Below are 19,629 nucleotides of genomic sequence, written 5' to 3' on the forward strand. Positions count from 1 at the left end.
ATTCCCTGCAGTACCTAGCACGAGGCTAATTCATGTTGTGAGGCCAGCATTACCCTGATACCAAAAACAGCCAAAGACATTTTAAAAAAAAAAAATTTTTTAATTGTAAAAACCTTAACCCTTACCTCACACCCTATCAAAAAAAATTAACTCAAAATGGATCATCCAGTTAAACGGAAGAGCTAAAACTGTAAGACTTCTATAACAATTGGAAGAAAATCTTTATGAACTTGGGTTAAGCAAAGGTTACTTACGCCACAGAGAGCTCAAACCATAAAAGCAAAAAATTGATATATTGGACTGGATCAAAATTTAAAATATCTGTTCTTTGAAAGGCACTAATATGAAAATAGAAACACGAGCCACAGACTGGGGGAAAATATTGGCAAAACATATATCTGATAAAGGACATGTAGTCGGAATATATAAAGAACTCTTAAAACTCAATAATGAGAAGACAAATGACCCCATTTTTTTTCATGGCTAAAAGCACTGAGCAGACATTTCACAAAAGAAGTAATACAGATGGGCCAAAACGCCTGTGAAAAAAAGGTTCAACATCATTAGTCATCAGGAAAATGCAATTAAAATCACAATGAGATACCACTAAACATCTATTATGATGGCTAAAATTAAAAAGAATGACAATGCCAAGCACTGGCAAGGATATAGAATAAACTGGAACTCTCAGGCACCACTGATGGAAATGCTAAAGGGTACACCCACTTTGGAAAGCAGTTTGGCAGTTTCTTACAAAGTTAAATATACATTTGTGACCTAGCAATCCTACTCCTAGGCACTGGCCCAAGAGAAATGAAAACATATGTCCACACGAAGACCTATATCCATGAACGTTCAGATCATAATCCTTTACTCATTACGGCCCAAACCTGGAAACAACCCAAATGTTCACCAACTGGGAAACGGGTAAGCAAGTTGTGATATATGCAGCCATACATGCAACAACATGAGTGAATCTTAAGTGAGTTGCGTTAGTTTCCTATTGCTGCTGTTAACAAATTACCACACACTTAGTGGCTGAAGACATCACAAATGTATCTTGTGGTTCTGGAGATCAGAAGCCCAAAATCAATTTCACTAGGGCTAATGTTAAGCTGTCACCAGCAGGACTTGCTCCTTCTGGAGGCTCTGAGGGGAAAACCTGTTTCCTTATCTTTTTCAGCTTCCAGAGCCCCCCTGCATTCCTTGGCTCTTGTCCCTTCCTCAAAGCCAGCCCTGCTTGAAGGAGGAGTTTGACCAAAGGCACAGAGACATAGCAAGTTTGAACTTCTAAGGAGTTCCATATTTCCAGGGTGTATAATGTGACATTGCAAAGATAAGGAAACCAAGATTCAAAGAGATTAAGTGTCTCACCCCAGGTTTTGGACGTGGCGAAAGTCACATTCAAACCCAAGGCCTCTGAATCTAAACACAGACTTTTTCCCAGTGCATGTGGGCCCTCGGACTTTCCCACTTTGACCTTGAAGGCCTCCAGCCCTGGAGGTTCGATGGGCATCTCTGCCGTGTTGCTCAGAGGCCCTGAACTCCCGCCCCACTCCACCAGCGACAGCCTCTCTTCTCTTCAGCAGCTCAGCCTGTGGAGTTTGCACGACCATCCCCACTGCCCCGTCCTGGGCCAGCAGATTCCCACCCCCAGTTTGATGAAATTATAACCTTCATAAGATTGATATTTGCGTCCTGCTTTATATTTGCCAGCGCTCTTTGACTTAGCTTATTTTATTTGGCCCTCCCTGTTGTGTGAGGCTAAGGGTACAGATATTACCAGGCCCATTCAGCAGCGAAGAAAGTTGAGGTCCTGCAGGTGGGCACAGACTGGCCACCTTCACACCGCAAGTGAGGCAAGGCCAAAATCAAAATCTTCCCCAGATGGGGCGCCAGGGTAGCTCAGTTGGTTGAGCGTCCAACTCTTGATTTCAGCTCAGGTCATGATCTCCCGGTTGGCGGGTTCAAGCCCCACAACAGGCTCTGAGCTGAGCAGAGCAGGCTCTGGGCAGAGCCCGCTTCAGATTCCCTGTCACCCTCTCTCTTTCTCTCTCTCATGCTGAGCATGGACCCTGCTTAGGATTCTCTCCCTTTGCCCCTCTCCCCCACTCACGCTCACTCTCAAAAAAAAAAAAAAGCAACTTTTATATATATTTTATCACAACTTAAAAACAAAAACAAGGGGTGCCTGGATGGCTCAGTCGATCAAGCTTCCGACTCTTGATTTCGGTTTAGGTCATAATCTCACGGTGGTGGGAATGAGCCCCGTGCTCAGCCCAGAGCCCACTTGAGATTCTCTCTCTCTCTCCTTTTCCCTCTGCCCCTCCCCTGCTTGCACACACGGTCTCTCTAAAAAAAATAAATAAATTAAATAAAATCTGTTTAAAAAAAATAAAAAATAAAAACAAAAACACTGTTAAGAAGATGAATAGGCAAGTCACAACTGAAAGTGTTCATACTACATATATGTGACAAAAGACCTATATCCAGGATATATAAAGAAACTTAGCATCTCAGGAATAAGAAGACAACCCTTTTCCCAATTTGGCAAAGATTGGAACCGACTCTTCACAAACACAGAAGTTGATAAGTACATGAAAATATGTTCAATATCATTAGTCATCAGGAAAATGCAAAACTACAATGAGTTACTACTCACACCCACTAAAATGGCTAAAATTAAAAAATTAATAATATCAAATGCTGGTGAAGATATATAGCAACCAAATTGTTCATACAAAGCTGATGGAAAAGTAAAATGGTACAACCGTTTTCGGAAAGAGTATGACAGTTGCTTATAAAAGAACATGGACTTGACATATGACTGAGCAGTTTCATTTCTAAACATCCACCCAAGAGAAATGAGGAGAAAATAGGTCCACAAAAGACTTATACACAGATGCTCATAGCAGCTTCACTCATTATAGCCCCAAACTAAAAGCAACCCAGTGGGGTGCCTGGGTGGCTCAGTCGGTTAAGCGTTCAACTTCAGCTCAGGTCATGATCTCGCGGTCTGTGAGTTCGAGCCCCACGTCGGGCTCTGTGCTGACAGCTCAGAGCCTGGAGCTTGCTTCAGATTCTGTGTCTCCCTCTCTCTGACCCTCCCCCGTTCATGCTCTGTCTCTCTCTGTCTCAAAAATAAATAAACGTTAAAAATAATTTTTTTAATAATAAAAAATAAAATAAAAGCAACCCAATTGTCCATCAATTGGTAAATGGATAAAAATTGTGGTATATCCATATAATGCAATATTCTTAGCAATAAAAAGGAACAAACTACTACTATATACAATACCATGGATACATCTTTTTTTTTAAGGTCACATCATATGATTCTATTCATATGAAATTTTAGAGCCAGCAAAACTAATCTAATGGCAAAAACCTGGGACCAAAAATGGGGTGAGCTCCAGAGAGACACAAGGGAACTTTTGGGGAATAACAGAAATATTCTATTGTGGTTACAGTTACATGGATATATACATTTGTCAACATTCATAGACCTATATACTTTAAAAGGAGTGCACTTGATTGTATGTAAATCACACCACAATTAAGTTGGTTTAAAAAGAACTTTTTAAAAGTCAAACCACAAACTGTGAGAATCAGGTTTGCCAAATATATGACAACTATGACAAATCAATATCCTTAATACATAAAGACAACATACAAACTGATAGAAAAAGCATTAAGACGTTAATAGATTAAAGGCCAAAGGACACAAACAAGCCACAAAAGAGGAAATAAGAATAGTTAATAAGCAAATAAAAAAATTAAACCGATGAATTACCATAGTCCACCTACCAAATTAGCAGTCTTTTGTTTGTTTTAGTAATGATGCTAGTAGGGCAAGGTGGGCACTCTGCTGGCAAAGATATAAATTGGTACGTTTCTGGAACACAATTTGGCAAAAAAGATCCAGAGCCTTAACAATTTCCAGGTTACTAGACACACTTTTAGAAACCTAGCCTAAAGAATAATCAAAGGTGAGCAATCAAAATCAGACATCTACAGGGGCACCTAGGTGTCTCAGTCAGTTAAGCATCCAGCTCTCAATTTCGGCTCAGGTCGCCATCTCACGGTTCATGGGATCGAGCCCCATGTCAGGCTCTGCACTGACAGCATGGAGCCTGCTTGGGATTCTCTCTCCCCCTCTCTTTGCCCCCCCCCATTCATGCGCATGTGCACACTCTCTCTTTCTCTCTCTTTCTCTCTCTCAAAATAAACACTTTTTTAAAAAATTAGAGAGCTATATGAAAGAATTTTCATTCATGACTTAGAGCAAGTCATTGGGCTGAGTAAATATGGATACATCAATGTAACGAAATACCAAATATTTGTTGACAACAGGAACTTAACAAGTATTTCTTAAATGTACTCAATTTAGGGGTACCTGTGTGGCTCAGTTGGTTAAGCATCTGACTTTTGATTTTTGGCTCAGGTCATGATCTTTTGGTTCGTGAGTTTGAGCCCCGCATCAGGCTCCATGCTGACGGCGCAAAGCCTGCTTGGGATTCTTTCTCCCTCTCTCTGCCGCTCTCCCGCTCATGCTCACTCTCTCTCAAAATAAACAAACTTTTAAAATGTACTCAATTTCTATACTATATAAGAACTTTAAGGAGTGAGATGTATAGATGACTTACACTGATGGCTAGAGAAACATATATAAAATTTTTTTCATTCAGCAAAGATCAGAAATGAGCTAAATGTCCATCAGAAGAGGTAAAGTTAAATATATCATGGTAAATCCACACAATGAAATACTATGCATCTGTTAAAAAAATCAGACAGACATACAGCTATTGCTATGGAATAATCTCAAGATGTACCATTAAATTTAAGAAGCAAGTTCTAGAACAGGGCATTTGGAATACAACTATTTGAAATGCTATTTGAAATGCTATTTATCTCACAAAAAAACTATTTGAAATGACATGGGGGAGGATAGATATAAATTTATGCTCATAGACATCTCCAGAAAGATAGAGGGAAAAACAAAATGACAACAGTGGTTGGCTCTGTACTGGAGAACTACGGTCTAAGGATGGGGAATAGGAATGGGCACGAGGCTTAGATCTACTTTCCTGGTTTACTCTGCTGTAATTTTTGAATTTTTTATTATATTGAGGTCTTTTTTTTTAACTTTTTTTTCAATTTTATTTTTTATTTTTTAAAATTTACATCCAAATTAGCATATAGTGCAACAATGATTTCAGGAGTAGATTCCTTAATGCCCCTTACCCATTGAGCCCATCCCCCCTCCCGCAACCCCTCCAGTAACCCTCAGTTTGTTCTCCATATTTATGAGTCTCTTCTGTTTTGTCCCCTGCCCTGTTTTCATATTATTTTTGTTTCCCTTCCCTTATGTTCATCTGTTTTGTCTCTTAAAGTCCTCATATGAATGAAGTCATATGATATTTGTCTTTGTCTGACTAATTTCACTTAGCATAATACCCTCCAGTTCCATCCACGTAGTTGTAAATGGCAAGATTTCATTCTTTTTGATTGCGGAGTAATATTCCATTGTATGTATTTACCACATCTTCTTTATCCATTCATCTATCGATGGACATTTGGGCTCTTTCCAAGCTTTGGCCATTGTTGATAGTGCTGCTATAAACATGGGGGTGCATGTGTCCCTTTGAAACAGCACACCTGTATCTCATGGATAAATGTCTAGTAGTGCAATGGCTGGGTCGTAGGGTAGTTCTATTTTTAGTTTTTTGAGGAACCTCCATACTGTTTTCCAGAGTGGCTGCACCAGCTGGCATTCCCATCTTTTTTTTTTTTCAAAAAAAAGAAAGAAAAAGGAAAGATGCCTGGGTGGCTCAGTTGGTTAGGTGTCCAACTTCGGCTCAGGTCATGATCTCGCAGCTTGTGAGTTCAAGCTCTGTGTCAGGCTCTGTGCTAACAGCTCAGTGCCTGGAGCCCACTTCGGATTCTGTGTCTCCCTCACTCTCTGCCCCTCCCCAGTTCATGCTCTGTCTCTCTCTCTCCTTCAAAAATAAACATAAAAAAAAAAAAGAAAGAAAGAAAAGAAAAAAAAACCCCACACACACTTTATTTAAAAGAAGGAAGGGGAACGTTATGGGTTGAATTGCTTCCCCTAAAATGCATATGTTGAAGCCCTAACCCCCAGGATCTCATATCTCACAATGTGATCTTAGTTGGAAATAGGGTCACTGCAGATGTAATTAGTTAAGATGAGGTAATTAGGATGGGCTCTAATCCAGCATGTCTAGTGTTCTCATAAAAAGAGGAAATTTGGACACAGAGGCATGCACACAGAGAGAACACTATGTGAAGATGAAGGCAGAGATGGAGGTGATGCTTCTAAAAGCCAAGGGACACCAAAGACTGCCAGCAAACCACCAGAAGCTAAGAGCCCTCTCCCTCAGGGCTCTCAGAAAGAACGCATCCTGCCAACACCTTGGTCTTGGACTTCTGGCCTTCAGCCTGTGAGGCAATAAGTTTCTGTTGCTTAAGACACTCAATCCTGTATCACAGCAACCTGAGCAGACTAATACAGGGATGAATATTAACATGAAATCAAACAAAAAGTGGCAAGGTTCATAAAGATCAACCCAACCATCCTAGAAACAAACATCATCAGCATCTTCTCCCATAACCAAGGTATCACCTAACCCCACTCCCATCCTTTAGCTCTGGAATAAATGCCTCTCTCTCTCACACACACACACACACACACACACACACACACACACACAAACACAACTTAATTTAAAAATATAAAACAACAGAAGCATCTGACTTTATTACAATCCCATACATCAATACTGCACCACTCACCTAGGGGAAACAGACACTTGCCCAGAATAATGTTGAATGAATTAAAGGCACTGAAAGAAAAGAATATACCAGAAAAAAACCCTGGTAATTCTAGTTTGTCTATGGAACGGAAAGTATCCATTCTGCCAGTACCCAAGACATCTTCAGAAAGGAAGCGATAGCTTTCGCAACTGTGCCCACTCAGGGATTCCAGGGGCACCTAGCTGTGCACCCAAAACAGAGGCTCTCCCAGAGCAGGAGCACTAACAGGAGAAGCCTACATCCACCACACCTCCAGGGCAGGGCCCAGATCCCTACCAACACCTCACCAAAGTTCCCAGGAGTTCTTGCTCCCATCAGGCTAGAATCCTTTCCCGAGGTCTTTCTTGTCCTCATCCCTATTTCTACCACAAAGCAAAACAGAAGGACAAAATCTTGGTCATAAAACCCAAATGAGCTCAGGGGATTGGGGTGGAGGGAGGGCTTACAAGGGAAGGTTTTCAGCTCACAAGACCCTTCAGCTGAGGTTTCAAAATGGCAGCTAGCTAAACTCCATTTGGTCTAAATCTGCTCACCAAAACCTCCCTCCCATTCCCCAGGGTGTCCATAGTTACCAGCACAGTCACCTGCAAACATGGAATCTGGATCTCCCTTCTTTCAAATACTAGGGAAGTGGGACCACAAAGATTACCTCCCAATGACAGAGGAGGCTAGAAGGGGGGAAAGAAGGGGAGAAGGAAGACCTTCACGGCAGCGTGCAAGGACATGGCGGGCTCGCCCCATTCCGTATCTCAGCTATTATGCATTCCCAACTGGCTTGGCCAACATCCAGAGAGACTCCAGGCTGGTGAGTCTGTGAATGTGAGGCAGAGATAAGCCGCACGGAGAGGGGGAGCTCACCCTCGGTTATATATGGGCTGTAGTGCTGCCGGAGCAAGGAGCCAAGGGACTCTTCCATTTCCAAGACATTTCTGCACTCGGTCCTCTCCCCAAGATTAAGAATTCTCCTTTTTGGCTGCCTCCCTCTCCCTGGAACATAACTAAGCAGCTTGAGAACATGAAAAACTGGGGGGGTTGGTAGGAGTCTTTAATGTGTGAAAATCACGTTGACCCTGGATACTTGTTTGCAATAAAACCGGGAGTAGGAAGCTCCTTTCTTTCCTTTATCTCTGGGACTGCCAGCATTTGAGAGACAGGGAGGGGCCGATCTCCAGCCCTGCCCTCAGCCCAGGGATTTGCTTTGGGAGCTCAGAAAAGGTGTGCTTCCTTCCAGGAGGAGGCTGGGCCTTTGGGGAAGGGCAGACACACGTGGACAAACAGATATGGGAGGAAGGCCTCGGAGGAAAGGGAACAGTATGAGCAAACCCTCAGAAGGGGTGGCTCTGAGGAGGACAGCTGGGGGAGGGACAAAGAAAAGTCTTATGGAAACTGAGGGATCTGGTCCTAGATGCTTATCCACCGTCACCAACGCTAGGATATCTCTGAATGTTCTCCTATGCACCCTCCATAGAGCAAAATCCAGCAACACAGGGCCCCAGCAAAGTCTGGAGGAAAGGAATGTCTGCCCCAAGTCTTGCCCCAGGGTCAGACGCCTGGAAAAAATTCCTGGGATTATTTGGTGTTGTCTAAGATGGATTTGGAGCCACCCCGGCCGACGAGAGATGTGGCTTTGGATCCGGGCTGCCAGGACTGGTCTGTGGTGAGCTGAGGACAATTTCAGGTCTCAAAACTTTTGTCCTTGCTGTTCACCAATCTGAATCTCCCTTCCTCTCTCTTCCCTGTTCACTGAAATCCTTAAAAGCCATCTCCTCCCCCCGCTCCCCTGATCCCCTCGTTCCAAAGTAACCCACTGTCCTTTATGCTCCTTCAACAAGAGCTCATCTCTCTATTTCCAGGTTTGCTTGCCTGCCTTGTCTTATAATTAGTCTCACACCCCTCTAGGTGTACGCTCTCAAATGCCAAGAACTGGGTCTTACACATCTTTTTGACCCCTAGCACCCACTTCTCCAGAGCAGCCACTCAATAGATATTTATTGAATACACAGACCCCTAAGGAGTGACTGGCAGCTGCCGGCATTTCTCTTCCCTACATCCATTCATTCATTTGTTCAACAAACGTGTGCATGCCCAGTGTCTGCCAAGCTGGTTGGTGACTCTCTTGCAGAGCACACTGGAACCCTTCAATCAAGCAGCTAAAAAGTAAGTGTCGGTATCTAGGCTTCAGTATGAGGCTTCTTTGCAGGTCCAGGACATAGAAAATCCCACAGGATCGCTACGGAAAAACCTGACCACGGCAGGGGGGCTGCAGCCTACATCCCAATGCCTGTACCTGTCCAGATGGAAAGTCAGGCCCTCAAGAAGGCCCCTGGGGGACACAGATTGTCTAGGATGTGGGTGAGGGCCCTCAAGGGCTCTGCCCAGCCCATCCGGGAAAAGCCTCCTAGATACACCTATCACAGAGGATGGTAAGTCAACCCAATTGTCTATGTACACAGTACTCTGGGAATGCTCGGTGTGGGGGAGCTGGGAATTTGGGGTTGGGGAGAGCTCAAAAAGTCATCTCGGCAGAGCAGATGCCATCCTGGAAGGGGGAGGATCCGCTGAAGGTCATGAGAAAAGTCTGCCCTGCTCAGGGATCAGTAAGTGCAAATTACTTGAGAAGCTGGTGTGTCCAGGAAGGGGGGGGGGGAGGTTGATAGGGAACCAGGGGTGTGGGGAGAGGGCGGGGGTAGGTTAGGGATAGTCATTTATCCTGGTCTCTTTCAACTCCAAAATTATAGGATCCTAATCTGAACCCTCCCTGCCAACAACTTGAAAAAGTTGTCTGAGACCAGGGACATTTGGAGAGAAAGTTGAATAGTGAGTCAAATAATAAACCAAAAAGAAATCCTGAAGTCAAAACAAGGGATAAATTTTCCTTATCTCTCTACGACATGCATCAAAGCAGCTAGCTGCTGTCTGCCCCAGCCTGGGAAGATGATCACGGTTTTTAATGGCCTGTAAACAATAGGACCAGCCTTTGTAATAAAGTTGAACCAATTAATCCTTTAGGCTTCCTCCCTGCACCCTGACGACTCCCAGCTCCCCCTGCTCTGAGCCAGGGCCACCTTCAAGGGTCTGGGAAATGGAGGGATCCAGCCCTGAAACGCAAAGCCTCTGAGAGCTGAGGTGGTTTGTGAAAGAGAATCAACCCTGTGGGTGACAGTGATGGTTCCCAAAGGAAGGTCAAAGAAAATTGCCTCTATCCTGATCTGGGTAAAAGGAGGAAGACTCCTCTCAGAAAATACAAAAACAAACAAACAAACAAAAACAAGAGACATGGTATACTAAGGAACTGGCAGAAGAGGTAAACTCTGTTCTTATGTGGTGAGCTCATTCATTCATTCGGCAAACATTCACACACTCCTATAGCGCAAGGCACCTGTACAGGTCCAAAAGTATACAGAGATTCCAAATACCTGCCCTCAGTGGAATTACAGTCTGGGAAGTGGTGCCAGGAATAAGGCATATCCACAGATATGGACAAAAGTTAGTAGGATAGTATGTGCAAAGAGTTACACAAGTCCAGACCTTTCCGTTCATGGCTTTGCTTCTGGCTTTGACGTATCACGTTCAATGTGGGTGACTGGGGCAGACCTTATTGAAAACAACAGGGGGATCAGAAAGAAGAGAAAGAAAATGGGACAGAAAAGAAAAAGGAAACCAAGCCCCTCCTTCCTGCCCCTGCTCCAAGCTCAGCCCTAGTTCTGGGAAAGCAAAGGACCAGTTGTCACTAGAAGTCCCCAGGCAGGTCCAGGCCACTGAGTCACAATTCAAGGCACGTATGCTCCTGTATCAACAAGGCACATTTTTGCTGAATTGCACAAAATTCTGGCCATCTGGAGTTTTCTATTTGATATACCAATTCCCGGTACCTGACAACCATGTAACCCTTTACGCTTAGCAATACCGCATATACGTGCATAAACACACATGCATGCATGCTAACGGTGATCGGTGATCGAATGAAGGAAATTCTAAGGCTTTTTCACCTGTGCTTCAAAAGCTAACATTCTCTCCTTTCGAAAACAGTGACAAATACATGTTTTGCATGCGTGTAGCCTCTCATTTTTCAGCTCTTCGATAAATATTACTTTTATGTTCATGCCACCAGCAACCTTGGTTGGTAAACAAAGGCAAAACACTATCATCTCCATGTTAAATACTCCTCCTTTATCCATTTGTTTCCTACTCAAGAATGGTTGAGGGGCACCCTGGTGGCTCAGTCGGTTGAGCGTCCAGCTTCGGCTCAGGTCATGATCTCACGGTTCATGAGTTCAAGCCCCACATCGGGCTCTGTGCTAACAGCTCACAGCCTGGAGCCTGCTTCAGATTCTGTGTCTCCCTCTCTCTCTGCCCCTCCCCCCTCCTTAGAAATGAATAAACATTAAAAAAATTAAAAAAAAAAATCGTTGAACACCTACCATGTGCCATGACCATGCTGGGTATCACGTTTTCTAGCCAGAACAAGACAAATGCAAGCACTGCCTTCAAATGGGTCACAGTCCAGGGAGGGAGAGAGACAGGGAAATGCACTCCGCCTCCAGGATCTGGAGCAGCTTCCAGAGGAAATGATGGAGACAAACCTTAAAAGACTACTGTGAGAGGCACCTGGGTGGCTCAGTCGGTTAAGCGTCCACCTCTTGATTTCACAGTTCATGAGATCAAGCCCTGCATGGGGCTCCACACTGATAGTGCAGAACCTACTTGGGATTCTCTCTCTCTCCTTCTCTCTCTGCCCCTCTCCTGCTCACACTCTCTCCCTCTCTCTCTCTCAAAATAAATAAATAAAGTTAAAAAAAAAAAAAAAAAAGACTACTGTGATTTTTGCCAGGTGGAAAAGAGAGGGATGAGTCAGCAATTTGTGCTCAGAGAAGAATGAGCTGTCTGGCATTTCCAGACCACGGAAGGGGTGAGGGGTGGTGAAGGGCAAAGGATGAGAAAGGAGACTGAAGAGGTTGGCTGGGCCCAGACCATAGAGCCAAGAAAGCCTTGCCAAGGAGTTTGGACTTTATCCCGTGGGCAATGAGGAAACCACTGAAGGTTTCAAGCAGAGGCAGGTGACATGATCAGATTTATGTTTTGGCAAGATTATTCCAGCTTCTGGGTGAAGAATACACTGGAATAGGAAGAGGCTGGGCAGACTCTAGAGACAGTCCCTAAACAGAATCAACAGGACTGGGTTCCCCATTGAAGGTAGGAAGGAAAGGAGGTGTCAACCTTCAGGCTTGAGGGGCCCTCATCCAAGACAGGAAACCAATAAGAAAGCAAGAGGCAGAGAAATTAAGTGCCTTGTCTAAGGTCACATAAATTACTGGATAGTGGATTGAAGCCAGGAACCTAAAATTCTTTCCAGTAGAAACCCCTTGGTTTGCCATGTTAGTATCAACCTGTGATTAAACTTGGCCATCATTTGCCAGGCTCACTTTTTGTTCCCTGCTTTTTCACGCGTGTACACTTTTTGTCCTAGGAAGACCATAACTCAACAGGTCAAAATGTCTTTTGACCTCTCATAGGGCCTGGCACATACTAGGCACTAAGTGGTCAATGAATGTTTGTTATTAAATCAAACCCCAGGAGCCCAAGGGCACCTTAAGCATTGTCTTACTTGTGACACAAGACACTTTCTTTCATCAATTCTTAACAAACAGTATTTTTAAAACACAATTCCTAGATCAAATAATTCCTAGATGTCTGGATTTCACAGTCCAGGAAATTTGTTACAACAAAAATTAGAGGGATCAACACGGTCTTGCCAATTTTTTTTTTATCTTTCCAAATAAGGACAATCTAAAACCCAACTGCCATCTATTAACTGCCATCTACTACTTTGTTTCTTAAAAAACATTTCATACGTATCCAAAAAGTCAGAATAATATAAGATTAAGGCTAATCCTTCAAATTAAATCAGAGTTCCTCAACCTTAGCACCATGGACACTTTAGGCCAACAAATCTTTGCTATGGAGATGAAGGGAGAAGAATGGGGGGCTGTCCTGTGCACCTTGGGGCATTTAGCAGCATCTCTGGCTGCTATTCATAACATACCAGTAGCCTCTCCCAAGTTGTGACAACCAAACAATGTCTCCAGGCATTGCCAAACACCCCCAGGGGCAAAATCATCTCAGTTGAGAACCACTGAATTAAATAAAGCCTTACTAAAAATGTAGTTCTATTGTCCTTACCTTTTAAACCAGTGAAAACTTTAGCACAGACAGGCATCCATCCATAAACCAAAGGCACAGAGGCTAAGAGGGTGGGATTTGAAATCACACTTGAATTCAAATCCCAATTATTCCTCCTTCCTGTTGTCGTTGTCGCCTGACCTTGACCAAGTGATTGCTCTAAACCTCCCTTTCCTCTCCTGCAGCATCTACCTCGTCAGAGTGGTTGGCAGGATTGGATGGAATAGATACAACCCACTTAGCAACATGCCTGACACATGATGGCCGGGAGAGGAAGGATGACCATTAATAATATTATTTCTAACACTTCTAAACACATAACACATTAACAATGGCTACCCAGATTTAAGACTGTCTGGATAAATGGACCCACACATAACACAGTAGGTCTTCAATAAACATTTATTGAATGAATAAATGACCCCTAAATCACCCTGTTCCCACCAGCTCCTGTCTTCAACCTGCCACATCTAAGCCCTTTTCTCCTTTACCAGAACTTTCCCAAATCGTACCCATGGGGATTAAATACATAAAAGAAAGTCTGGCCAGCCCAGGACCTCTGCCTGGGGCTCTATGGTGGTGGGGGGGGGGGGGGAAGTGTGGGAGGAATTGGGGCAGGGGGGACTTTGTGGAATCCTCTAGCAAGAGCAATATCAATCCACCACCCAACTACCTGCACTTGGAACAGCTCTTACCCCACCAATGAGAGCACAGCCTTGTTGAGGCCCACCACTAACACCACCCATGTCATCACATCTTCAGGTGGCTGCTATCCTCCCTAGATATTTAACCTGGAGGTAGGCCAAGGACAGAAAAAGGAGATGGCCATATCCTTGAACAAAAGTAGCTATAAAAGGGCGTGGGAAGCAAGGCAAATGACAAACTAAACAAACAGACAACCTCAAAGGAAAGGAGGTGGAGAGGCTCCAACAAAAGGGTCAGAGTTCCTGCTGCTTCCTGCATCCCCACCAAGCCCACCTCCCACCTCAGCAGGCAGACAGAGCACTGGTGGCTCTTACAAGGGGAGAAACACTCCTCATTATAAACCAGACATGCTCCTGGCTGAAGCCCAGCCAGCAATAAATTCTGGAGTTCATCTCATAAGCACAGTAAGTATCTTTGGCAATTTCCCGAAGGACTGAATTTTTCTGACCATCACAGGGGCATAGGACGTGAGCTTGGGGCAGGGCGGGGACTTAAAAAAGCAGGTGATCCAAGCTCTCATTCTATAGATGGGGAAACTGAGGCTCACAGTGAGAAAGGAACTTGCTCAAGACCATCCACAGGGGCCCCACTCAGTGGCAGCGCTGAGCCAAGAGTTCAAGGCTTCAGTTGTAGCACTGAGCTTTGCCAGAAGCTCAGAAACATCCCCAGAAGAGGATGGTGTATTATGAACCAAATCTCACTCTTCCTGAAAAAATAAATGATCACATTCACAGCTTCACATGAGGAGAGGATTAACAAGTTCTCAGAAGGGGCCATTGATCTATGGCTTCTCCATCCATTTGGAAACTGAGAGAGAATAAATTAGTTCCACAGGAGGATCCAGCAACTAACTTCTCTACCCCAGCAAGCATCATTGGTCTTCTTCAGACTATCTGATACTATAACCAAAATACAAAGAGGATCGTAAAGACCATTTGGGGGAAATGTGCAAATGGTGACTCTGAGTAAAGACTACAGGGGTGTTCATGGTACCATTCTTGCAGCGTTTCGGAAGACTTGAAATTTTTCTAAGTAAAAATTTGAGGGAGAGTGAGAAAGCACTAAAGAATAATCTAAACTAAATTAAATTTGTTGTTAAAAATTCGGAAAGGAACCAGAAGGGACCAGAAAGGGATTCAGAAGGAATCATTCCTTCAGTTTCACTCAGTTTCTTTATCTGAGGACTAACACCCTCAGGAAAAAAAAAAAAAAAAAAAAGACATTGCAGAAGTTAGAGATGTAGGGTTCCAAACAAATATGTGATGCTGGTGTTCATAGTAGCCAGTAGCTATGGCAACCTTGGAATCCAATCTGATTTCAAATACTTTGTCCCATTAGCTCCCAAAATACACATATACTTGTCACATCATGTATCCTGGTGTTCTTGATTCAGAAAGTAACAAAAGTAACAACAGGCTATGGATGGGACAAATGTCAGAATCTTTCCCCAAAAATCCATCACCTTTGCAGTACAGGTGGCTCACAAAATCAATTAAATGCAGTTTAATTTCCATTCAGTTTGGAAATCCTTTCATATAAATAAATTATTGAATCAAAATCCACATCCAAACCACAGTCTGCCATGTTCTCTATCTACAGTAGTATTTAATTGGCGCCATATTGGATCCATAATCTAGCGCTGGAAATCTATCCTTGGCCACACAGATAAAATTCATGCCAGTGGGATCCCTGGGTGGCTCAGTTGGTTAAGCATCCGACTCCTGATTTCTGCTTAGGTCATGATCTTACAGTTCGTGAGATAAAGCCCCACGTCGGGTTCCTGACTGGCTGGTAGCACAGAGTCTGCTTGGGATTCTCTCTCTCCTCTCTCTCTGCCCCTCCTCCCCCTGCTACTCATGCTCGCTCTCTCTCTCTCTCTCTCTCTCTCTCTCTTTCTCTCTCAAAAATAAATAAATAAACATAAAAAAAAATGTCATGCCAGTAGCATGGCAGTCAAAGCTTGGAGATTTGAGGTAACACAGACCATTCAAGAAACCTGAAAGAATTCTTATGGCTAAAATAAGAGATGAGGGGAGATTCCTGGGGATAGAAACGGAGATGGAGGCCCAGAGTGCAGGGGCCAAGAACGGCTTCACCCAAGTCACCCATGAGGTGGCTGGAGGACAAAGAAACCAGGCTGAGCAGCTGTCCGAGTGGGGGGAGGGCAGGGACATGGCCCACAGGGACACAGAGGAGGCCCGGCCCACAAAGAGGCCCATTTTCCCCACCCCTCGCCAGGGACGGATTCCTGAGTGGAAAAGAAGAAAACAAGGAAAATTCCGGTCCCAGCTAACAGATACACGCCATTGAAAGAAAACTGGATGAAGATATTTACTCCTATTGTAGAATGTTTGGCACTTCAGATGCGCTTTAACCTAAAATCGAGGAATGTAGAGATCAGGACTTGTAAAGAAACCAAAGATGTTAGTGCTCTGACAAAAGCAGCTGGTTTTGTGAAAGCCTTTATTCTTGGGTTTCAGGTAGAGGATGCCCTTGCCCTCATTAGGTTGGATGACCTCTTCCTAGAGTCCTTTGAAATCACAGATGTGAAGCCCCTAAAGGGGGCTCTAGGGAGACCACCTGTCAAGAGGGATAGGAAGAATTGCTGGTAAAGGAGGAAAAACCAAATTCACCATAAAGAATGTGACACGGACATGGATGGTTTTGGCTGTAAGTTCACATCCTTGGCTCTTTCCAAAACACGAAGATGGCAAGAACCGCCATTTGCGACGTCATCCTGGGAAATCCTCCCTCAAAGGTTTATGGCAATATCCGAGCTGTGGCTAGCAGAGCAGCAGAACGTTTCTGATTTCAAATCAAGAGACTTTTTATCTTGTCTTTGGACTCTAGAGAAAAAGCCTTCCCCCCCTAACCTGTGGTCACAAGAAACCATGTGACGAGTATTCCAGTCACTTTAAGGCTCCATCACTTCTGTTCTCAGCCAGAAGCATAAACAGAAAGGAAAGGTTTGGTAAAAGTCACACACAGCGACTTTGAGGATAATTTCCACATCTGAATGTGGCACACTACACTTACACATTAACTATAATTTATCACTTCATTTTAAATAAAAGATTTGCATAGTTTATAACTCTTATGGGAGGGAAACTTCTGGTTTAAACAGTCCTGTATGAATTTATCAACTTATTTATAAATTTGTAACTTCTTATAAATTTATAAACATTTCTTGTCTATGGAGTATAATTAAAAGAATCATCCCACAAAAATAAATAAATAGATAGATAAAATAATTAATTAACTAAATAAAATAAGAAATGAGAGGAGAATGAGCAGGGGAATATGAAGTTGGGAAGACAAGTAGAGATCAGACCCAAGAGGGTCTGAACACTCGACAAAAGAGGAGGAAGTTTATCCTTCAGGCAATAAGGAACCACTTTAAGATGGGAGGAATATAACTGGATCATTCCAGCAGAGGATGGATAGATGGAAGTAATTCAAAACTAGGGAGTCTTGTTGGAATGACAAAGACCTGACCTAAGGCAGTCAGTATGGAATGAAGAATGGAGGACAAGTTAGAGAGAGCTGCTAAAGACAGCCAATGCACAGGACTTGACAGGAAGAGGGCAGATGTGCCCTAGAGAGAAAAGAAGCAGTCCAAGACAACCTCCAGCTTTTTTGACCTGGTAAATGATGCTGCCAGTCATCCAGACGGGGAACCCAGGAGAAGAGAAATGTAGTAGGTTTTGAACACGCTGAAGTTCCACCTGGATAGGCAGGTGTGGAGCTCCAGAGAGAAGTCCAAACTGGATATACGCATTTGAGAGTAATCATCACATATATGGTGGTGGATGCCATGGGTGTGGATGAGGTCAACTGGGAAGAAATTGACAACAAGTAAGAATTGGTTCAAGAACAGAAACTCTGGGGGAGAAAGCTGCTAAGGGCAGGTAAGGAAGAGGAGTCCTCCCCAAGAACACTGAAGAGTGGCCTAAAAGGCAGAGACCCCAGCCTGCTTTTAAGTGATCCATTCTACCCCTCCATCTCCACAGGCTGGTCACACCATGCTAGCGTAGAGGAAGTAACAACAACGACCAGCTAGCGTAGAGGAAGTAACAATAACATATTAAAACAAACTCTCTTCTTAAAAACAAAAAAGACAAACAACTCAATTAAAACACAGGCAAAGGATGTGAGTAGACATTTCTCCAAACAAAATACACAAGTGGTCAAAAAACACACGAAAAGATGCTCAGCGTCATTAGCCATTAGAGAAATGCAAATCGAAACCACCGTGAGATACCACATCACACCCACCAGCATGGCTAGAAGCAGAAAAACAGATAATCACAAGTGTCAGCAAAGAAGTGGAGAAACTGGCCCCGCGCACGCTGCTGGTAAGAATGTAAAATGTGCAGCCGCTGTGGAAAACAGTGGTAGTTCCTCCAAAAATTAAAGGTACAGTTGTCATATGACCCAGCAGTTTCAATCCTAGGTGTATGGTCAAAAAAACTGAAAACATATGTTCACACAAAGACTTGTATTTGAATGTGCATGTTAGCATTACTCGTAATAGCGAAAAAGTGGAAATGACCCAAATGTCTATCAACTGATGGGTAGATAAATAAATCAACTGATGGGTAGTATACCACCTAATGGAATAGGATTCTGCCACTTAAAAAAAAATGCAGTCTTGATATATGCTACTATGTGGTTGGACACTGAAAACATGGTAAGTTGAAGAATCCAGACACAAAAGTCCACGTATATTGTCTAATTTCATTTATAGGACATAATCAAAATAGGGAAATCCATAGAGATTGAAGGAAGACTTGTGGATGCCGAGGGCTGGGGAGAGGGGGGAAAGGAGTGAGAAGTGACTACATAATGAGTGCAAAACCTCTTTCTGGGGTGCCGAAAACGTTCTGGAATTAGGTAGTAGTGATGATTGCACCACACTGCAGGTTTACTAAAACCATTGACTCGTATGCTCTAAAACTAAAAATCAGTGAATTGTACACAGTTGAAATGGTGAACTTTATGTTACATGAATCTTATCTCAATAAAAAAAATTAAGTTCACTTTACAAAATTACCCATAGCCAAGAACAGCTGGGTAAGCAATTTCTCCAGCTTGCCCAGATATTCTACACAAAGAAAAGAAAATTCCAGATATTCTAACCAAAGAAGCCAAAGGGTGTGCTTCCCAAGAGACTCTTAAATATCTTTAAAAGTCCAATTTAAATTATATGTGTGTGTGTGTGTGTGTGTGTGTGTGTGTGTATAATATCCATAGGTTGGGGATGAGTTGTTCTGCTGAAGAGCAGAGATGGTTCATTCAGCTCATGATAGCCATCCATGCCTCGGTAGGGTTGCCTCACCCACTTTTAAGATTTCTAAATGTCAGGGTGACAGGGACACAACCAGGCAACCATGATTTGACCTACAGAAAAACCACAACCAGGCATGACCTGTTATAGTTATCCAACAATGACAGGAAAGGAGAAATGATTTCTGGACCCAGAGTACCCCAAAGCCCCAGAACAGCAGTCTCCCAGCTCATGCCCCTTATTCAACTCTTTGACACCTACAACCCTTGCACTGTGTTCAAGATGACCTCCCGAGACAACATCCCGAGCTGTCCCAGGGCGTCAGCGCTCACCATGTAGGTAGCTGCTTTATCCACACGGTGCCTCAGGAGGTTACTCTGAATCGCTTTGGGCTTTGGACACAAGTGACTTTGAAATTATCACAATTTATATGGTTTACACCCAGCTCAACACCATCTGCGGCAGAAGTCAAGGCCTGAAGAAGCAAGTAAGGGACAGGAGATGGACCGTGTGTGCGTTTATCAGAGTAGCTCCACGCCTGTGGGCAGGAGAACCCGAGGAGGAAGCTCCAGGGTTCCATAAAATTTTCCTGAGGATAATTTCATCTCTCTCCTTTCTCCACT

General features: G+C 43.6%; 1 protein-coding gene and 1 pseudogene across 4 annotated transcripts in view; one reads left to right on the forward strand and one right to left on the reverse strand.

The window, feature by feature from the left end:
* The window catches only part of DPF3 (double PHD fingers 3), a 270,407-nt gene that overhangs the window by 198,720 nt on the left and 52,058 nt on the right, over nucleotides 1–19,629 (reverse strand). The gene's annotated exons all lie outside the window — the stretch shown is intronic.
* Nucleotides 15,585–17,874, forward strand: LOC121032006 (RNA-binding protein PNO1-like; annotated as a pseudogene).

This window comes from Herpailurus yagouaroundi, unplaced genomic scaffold (genome assembly GCF_014898765.1).
Source record: "Herpailurus yagouaroundi ecotype Mexico unplaced genomic scaffold, PumYag 141, whole genome shotgun sequence".
Lineage (NCBI taxonomy): Eukaryota > Metazoa > Chordata > Mammalia > Carnivora > Felidae > Herpailurus > Herpailurus yagouaroundi.